Source organism: Chrysemys picta, chromosome 1 (genome assembly GCF_011386835.1).
Source record: "Chrysemys picta bellii isolate R12L10 chromosome 1, ASM1138683v2, whole genome shotgun sequence".
Classification (NCBI taxonomy): Eukaryota; Metazoa; Chordata; order Testudines; family Emydidae; genus Chrysemys; species Chrysemys picta.
This window is the reverse complement of record NC_088791.1, coordinates 198,833,045-198,840,836: the sequence shown is the minus strand read 5'-3', so window position 1 is coordinate 198,840,836 and position 7,792 is coordinate 198,833,045. Positions and strand designations below refer to the sequence as shown.

The 7,792-nt window shown below is 43.7% G+C and overlaps 1 protein-coding gene across 2 annotated transcripts in view; it reads left to right on the top strand.

Annotated features, from left to right (window-relative positions):
* Positions 1–4,643: 4,643 nt before the first annotated feature.
* Positions 4,644–7,792, top strand: part of LOC101934026 (cystathionine beta-synthase-like) — a 51,420-nt gene continuing 48,271 nt past the window's right edge. The window contains exon 1 of one of the 2 annotated variants that reach the window (XM_024100541.3): positions 4,644–4,697. The gene's annotated coding sequence lies outside the window, so the exon portion shown is untranslated. The remainder of the gene's footprint in view (positions 4,698–7,792) is intronic. The other variant, XM_065578126.1, reaches the window with a different exon arrangement.

The following is a 7,792-nucleotide window of genomic DNA, read 5'->3' as shown; positions in this document are numbered from 1 at the left end:
CAATGAATATTTAGTTCACAAAAACGGAACCACTCCAAGAGAGTGCCTAATTGTTAGGGCACTCAGGTGGGTTATGGGAGCCCCATAGTCACGTCCTGTTTCAAATCAAGGAGTGCAGGGGATCTGGAACAAAAAGGACCGAGTTCCCCTTCCCCACCTCCTTTTGGGCAACCCCCTTAGGAATGTCTGAAATTAAGGAGTGTGCAATGCCATGTGCCATGACCAAAATGAAGTATTTACCAGTTGCAGTGGGAGGCTTGGTGAAGAAGAATGTGTTTTACCTGTGGGTAATGGCTCAAGGAAAACAGAAACATCCTCCGTGTTTTAGAACTGCACAGCACTGGATCATTCTCATAGAAAACATGAACTGTTTACTGGGGAAAATATAAAGAAGCACAGTTTATCCCGTGGCTTGTATTATAATTTTGCCAGGTAACAAGACACCACAGCTCCTTGACCACACTGAGCCATAGTCTTCTTTCCTCTGCCAAACTCTGAGGTAACACAAACTGGACATCTCTGAGGGCACCAGCAATGAAGGAACAGATGGGAAGAGGTATTGTACCTTAAAATTAATGTGCAGGTGATACAAACAAATACTAAAATCTTTTGAAAAATATGGGCCCTATTGAGCCCCACATTGTGGTAACTAAGAGATTGTTGCATTCAGTTGTTGTACTCATTCAATTTCTGTCTGTAATACCATAAAGATTAGGACTCGACTTTGATATCCTCACTCATGTTGAGCAGTAGCTTACTTTGTAAGTGATACCACTGACTTCAGTTGGATTAAACATAAAATCAGATATACTCAGCATGAGCAGAGGTATTGGAATCTGACCCTTAGTGAGAAGAACATTTTATTGTTTTTAAAAAAGACTTTAAAAAATTTCTTTTCTTAATGAGAAAAAATAATTGTTGCTAGATGTTGTTTTTCAGGTTTCAGCCATGGAGTGACGCTTTATGTTCATATAAGGATTGTCTAGCATTCAAATCACTGATATAGCCAACCGCTGTTTCAACCTTTAAACACCCGGAATTTATACAATGTGAAAGTGAAAGGATCAAGTCCTCTATTGGCTGGCATAATTCCATTGACTTCAATGGAGTCATGCTAACCAGTACAGAATTTGTCTCTAGGCTCTCACATCAAAACAACTTTACCTTAAGACACCCTTTAAAACCCAGTGAAAAATGTTCTGCTTTGAATGTTCAAACCTGTCATTTTCAGCTTTGCTAGACTGTTTTTCTTCACGTGTGGGTGGATTTCCCTCCTCCTGGAGGAAGGCTGCACTCACACCAAGCTTCACACTGTAGCTTCAGTTGCTTTTTAAAAAGCCACAAGGAAATGTGTGTGGTTTTCTCTTTCCACTATGGAATAAGTTTAAAAAAAAAAAAAAAAAAAAAAAGCACTGAACCGATCTGCCTCCAAGTTTTCCCCAGAATTCACCTTTGTGCTGCACCCATCCTTCCTAATGAGAATTGTAGATTCCCATCGAAGAGAGAATCAAGCTGAGAGGTTGGCTTTGTGGTCATGAAATTCCAAAGCAGCTGGGCACCCGGCGGTACAAACTAGTGGAGCCAGATCAGCGCTTCATCTTTTCAAAGGCAGAATAAATCGCATAGTACTCAATTAATCAATGTGGAATCTTTCAGATGATACTTTAAAAACAGAAGCCCTATCTGCTGCTCATGGGCATGACTTATTCTGTGATGTCTTTCATGAGAGCAAGGAATTTTCCCAGATGTCTTTGCCCAAAATGTGACATCTTCTCTCTGCTACTGTTCTATGACGTGTTGTAGTCTGGTTGTCTACCTTGCTGCAACTTTCCTGCCCGAGGTGGCTCATTTCAATGGGAAGCACTCTGAGGTCTTTCAGGGTAAAAGCTGGTATGTAAATACAAAATCTGAATGCACCCCGCCTCAGAAACAACTTCCATTTACTAGGGTTACCATATTTCCACAAGCAAAAAAGAGGACACTGGGGGGGAGGAGCCCCGCTGTAGCCCCGCCCATGCCCAGCCCCCATCCACTCCCTCCCACTTCCCACCCCCTGCTTATCCCCCTCAGAAACGCCCCCCGCTCCTTGTCCCCTGACTGCCCCCTCCTGGGACCCCTGCCACTAACTGCCCCCTAGGACTCCGCCCCCTAGGACTCCACCCCCTATCTAAGCCGCCCTGCTTCTTGTCCCCTAACTGCCCCCTCCTGAGAACCCTCTACGACCCTACCTGTCCCCTGACTGCCCCGACCCTTATCCACACCCCTACCCCATATTCACACCCCCGCCCCCAGACAGACCCCCGGGGACTCCCATGCCCTATCCAACTGCTCCACACCCCCTGACAGGACCCCCAGAACTCCTGACCCATCCAACCCCCTCTGCTACCTGCCTGCCTCAACGCCTCTCCACACCCCTGCCCCCCTGACAGCCCCCCAAACTCCAGACCCATCCAACCCCTCCTCCCTGTCCCCTGACCAGGGCCGGCTTTAAAGAGCCCAGGAATCGGGCTGCACTCTGGCCGGCGCTCCGGCCGGGGTTGCGGGGCTTGGGGCAGGGCCGGAGGTGCTTGGCCAGCGCCGGGCTGGCGTACTCGGCCAGAACCGGGGTCGCTGCCCTGGGTCCGGAACCAGGGCTGGAACCGGGGCCAGAACCGCTGGGGCCCGAGCTGGGCCAGAGCCGCTGGGGCTGCTGGGTGCCGCTCGGCCCGGGCCGCGCCTCCCCGGAGCTCTCCTCCTCATGTCCCCTCCCCCCCCCGCCCCTGCTTACCTGCTGCTGCCTCCCACCTGCCCCTGCTTCTTTTTAGACTTCCCGCGAAGATCTGATTCGCGGGAAGCGGGGGAGGGGGAGGAGCAGGTGGGCGGAGCGTTCAGGGGAGTGGAGGAGGGGGAAGACAGCTGCGGGGCCGGACAGCATGGTAAGGCTGCAGGGGATGGGGGAGCCGGGAAGGAGCTTTGGGTGCCCAGCGGTGCTTGGCCGCCGGTTTTCTGTCTATAAATAGCTGACCGGGGGGAAATCCCAGACATTTTTAGATTTTTAAAAATCCCCCCCGGACGGCTATTTATAGACCAAAAAGCCAGATATGTCCTACATTTACTTATATGATCTGTTTTTTTGTCCACTGTTAACATTTGCAAATGGAACTTGAACATTGCACAGTGGAAAGATAAGAATTATATAACCATGTACCACATTATATTTTTATTGTTATATACTCGTGGTGAGATTAATGGGAGTTGTTTGCATGTAATGAAGATATAATGGGGTGTCAGAGCTAAATTCTGTTCCCCACAAGGTGTGTGGGCTGAACTTCCCCATCAGCTGAGCGCACACATTGGCAAGGCAGCATCAAACCAATACAAAATTCCTGTGTCTTCAGTAAAGAGTGCGCAGGGCAGATCTGGCTGTGTGAGGAGGTTGCAGATCCATGCTGCTCAAACACACTGTTGATGTTCAGCGCTCAATCAGTCCCATATCTAGACTAGATTTAAGCATGTATTGGTTCAAGGTATATTTGTGAAGGGAGATATCAAGGCCAGAATGGACCCTTGGGTTGTTCTTTAACTGGAATGTACACAGAACATCATTCTTACTGGGACTAACATTATTTGGAGCACCTTTATGTGTGACCTGGAAGACTGGGTCACATCAGATAACTCACAGGATTGTTCCACTATGGATTACCCCTGGCAATGTTTTCCAGAGATTTCACATATCACAAAAAGGCCAAAGATAATGTCATTCCTCTGCTGGGGCCTCTGTCTGTTATGTTTATTGCCTAGGAAAGGTTTGGGTCCAAAACAAATAGTCATTGCTGCTTTTTATAACCTGCGTTCATGTACGACAGCAAAGTTTCCCACACACCTGCTTTTTAATAGTTGTTCATCTCAGCCAGCATGTAATAGGTTGGGAATCTTTATGGAGTCCTTTAGCTAGGGGTGCAAAGGATCCTTAGGTGCTAAACCCCGATTTAGTAATAAAACTGCTAGCAATAGGAATCCGGGGGAAAAATCCATAACTAACCTCTTTCAGCACCAGCTCATCAATCTTAGTGTATCAGATATGCTAGGCGGCTAGTCACGTAATACTGGAACTGTTCTCCCATGATACCATGACTTTGCATTGCACCTAAGGTTGTGATTCTGTTACCCTCATGGGAGTTGGTGCTACTCAATGTGAGTAAGTGCTGCAGAATCAAGCCCTGAAAGTGTGTTTGATTGTAGGGTGCCCTAAAGGCATGAAGGATATTCGTACAATGGGGTGCACCAAAGTGTTTCTTATCCTTCTGTTATGGTCTTAGTTTCTGACTCAGCAAGGCCCCTAAGCACATGCTAATCTTTAAAGTTAAGCACATGCTTAAGTACTTTGTTGCATTGGGATGGGTTTAAGCATGTACTTAAGAGCTTGCCGAATGGAGGCCTTAATGTACATGTGCCTAGTGAATTTTTAAAACTAAAGCTAAGTAAATAAAAACGGAATCAATAAATAAATTGCACATTCTATTTACATCCTGATCATTAAGATTTTGAGAGGAATCACATACTAAACCTGAGCAGGTATACATGCTATGAGATCACCCAATCAGTATCTTTCATGAAGTGTTCTAACTCAGCTGATTGGCTTTCTCTCTCACTGCTGCAGATATAAACAGGCGAGCTAAAGCATTAGGGAAGTCACTCAGCAACTACCTTGAGGCCAGGTAAGTATATCTTATCTAATACTATGATTTTACTGTAGCCTGTGACTTGCGGGCCACGTTCCAAGATTCATTGAGAATCTGTGTTAACAATTTCTGGATAATCCTATTTCGAAAACTAACCTTCTATTTGTCTAGCTTGGTGAGATTTTTAAGAGAAACATTTTCTATTCACTCACTTTTAAATTACACAAAAGATTTGAATTTTCTTTGAGTGCTGCAAAAGATTGAATGGGCAAATTAGTATGAAAATCTGTCTACTGTGCCAACTCCTTTATCTCTTCATTCAGTCTAATGTATGAAGCTTTCTTCACAGAGCAGGGACGTTTTCTTCCATTGAAGAGTTATCAGTGCAATGTGATTAAATAGCCATAAACTAAAATCTGCAAAGCACTTCATACGCATCAGCCAAGGTGACGTGTCCTGTGCAGCCTGCTAGACACAAATTGCATAGTTGCAGCACCACAATCACATGCGCTCCAAGCCCTTTTTCCACCTTGCTGCCTCTCCGTCCAGTATGTCCTGTGTTATTAATTTAGATATTAAATTCAGTACATTTTGTGCTTGCACAAATGCTTCAATTTTCAATGTGCTGCAGACTTTTTGTGTTGAAAACGAGTAACTGCATCACAGAGGCTGTCAGGGAGGGGGCAGACCTGGATTTTTTTTACTAGTTGAGTAGAGACCAAGTGGAGCTTTTGCCACATGCGGGAGGTGGGTTTGGGCTTTTGGCAGCAGGAAAAGTAAGATTTCCCAGCCACCTCTTTAAATGTTTGATTAGTTAATGTCAAAGGCCAGTATAGAATGTGATTATTTAGCCAGGTAAGTAACGTCCTGATTTCAGATTATGTTCAAAGTACTGCATAATTGTGTCCCAGAATTTAAGTTTACATTTAAAACAAAATAAGTTTCTAGCCTTTATGGCTGGGAAGATAGCCTTCAAAAACAGGACTCAAGTGTAACCGATACCATAATATCTGCAGACTCAGACAGACAGACTGAGACAATGCCTCTAATAGAAATGTGAACTCCCCTATCTGTTATGAAGCCTAATCATAACAAGAGCGTATTATTCTAGTACTGACTGCTTTAGCAATAATATCCAGCAAATGTGCTCCTTGCTGGATGTAGGGACAGGTACTGGGGCAGGGAGTGGAGGTGGAGGAGCAATGGAGCAACTAACTGCAGTCAAGAATGGTTAGGGTTAGGAATGAGGAAATCAAACACTCTCTCCCAAAATTTTAAGTGACAAAGAAAAGTTATACCCCCTTCCTAGTGCCAAGCTTGTCTCCAGTGACCCTTGGTATGAGAGCTGCTTGTTGGGAAGTGTGTTAATCTCCTTTCATACTTCTTCAGTTAATCTCTTCTTTATAGACAAGTGACTTGTGCTCCTTGTCCCTTAATTCACAAGGCAAATAAGGATTTGCTTAGAGAGACACTCCCAAGGCTGGCAAACCCAAATTGTAAAAACACTAACATTTTTAAAACTTTTTTTTTAAATCTCCAAACTAGCTGCAGGTTCAGTGCAAGCATTGGGAAGGAGTTCAGAACATACATTTTTTAGCTAGATTGATTCACGTGTTCTTAGTCATAACTAGTACTTAGTCACCCATTTCCTTCCAGTGCTCCTGGTCTGTAAAATGCTGGCTGGAGTGAGTGCTGCAGGCACCAACCAGTCTAAAGGATCAATGCATGTTCTTCCATGGAACGTTTTATAAGAACAAAGCACCAGTAACATCGCCAACCTATGTGAGTCTTGTTATTAGTCTCACAATATCTTGTATTTTCCTTAAAGTCCCAGCACCTGGAACCAGTTGATGATGTGAGACTCTGTTTTCTTTCTTTCTTTCTTTCTTTCTTTCTTTCTTTCTTTCTTTCTTTTAAAGGTCTGTTTTTAGCTTTCAAAGTTGTGGAGAAAAATTTGAAAATGTGAATCTCAAAGACCAGAAGACAAACTAAAAGAACCCCAAGATCATTGGCTTGAAAATAATGAGACTTTAAAATTAATTCATAATTTTGAATGCTTCAATATGGCTAATTTGGGAGTAGGAGGATTGTATCAGATTAATAGATTCTAAGGCCATTGTGATCATCTAGTCTGATCTTCTGTATAATACAGGCCACAGAACTTCCCCAAGTAAATTCCTGGAGCAGATCTTTTAGAAAATCATCCAGTCTTGATTTAAAAATTGGCAGTGATGGAGAATCCCCCACAAACCTTGGTAAATTGTTCCAAAGATTAACACTCTCACTGTGGAAAAACTACACCTTATTTCCAGCCTGAATTTGTCTAGCTTCAATTTCCAGTCACATTATACCTATCTCTGCTAGACTGAAGAGCCCATGTAGGTACCTACAGATTATAATCAAGTCACCCCTGAACCTTTTCTTTGTTAAGCTAAATAGAGAGACTCAAGGAGCTCAATCATTATATGGCAAGTTTTCTAATCCTTTAATCATTCTCATGGCTCTTGTCTGACCCCTCTCCAATTTATCAACATCCTTCTGGAACTGTGGACACCAGAACTGGACACGGTATTCCAGCAACAGTCACACTAGTGCCAAATGCAGAGGTAAAATAACCTCTCTACTCCTACTCGAAATGTTCCTGTTTCTTCATCGCAGGATTGCATGAGCCTTTTTTGGACACAACATCACATTGGGAGCTCATTTTCAGCTGATTATCCACCCCCATCCCCAATTTTTTTTTCAAAGCACTGCTTCCCAGGATAGAGCCCCTCATCCTGTCAGTATGGCCTGCGCTCTTTGTTCCCAGATGTATATACCTTTACATGTATAATGTATAATGCTTGCTTGTGCCCAGTTTACCAAGCAATCTAGATCATTCTGAATTAGTGACCTGTCCTTTTCATTATTTACCGCTCCCCCAATTTATGTCATCTGCAAACATTATCATTTATTTTATGTTTTCTTTTAGGTCATTGATAAAGATGTTAAATAACATAGGGCCAAGAACCAATCCCTGAAGTGTCCCACAGTAAACACACACACTCAAACACACCCTATGTTCATCCTTTTTACAATACTATGATAAATTTTGTACAAAGTATGCCTTGTGAGGTATCATTTGATAACTC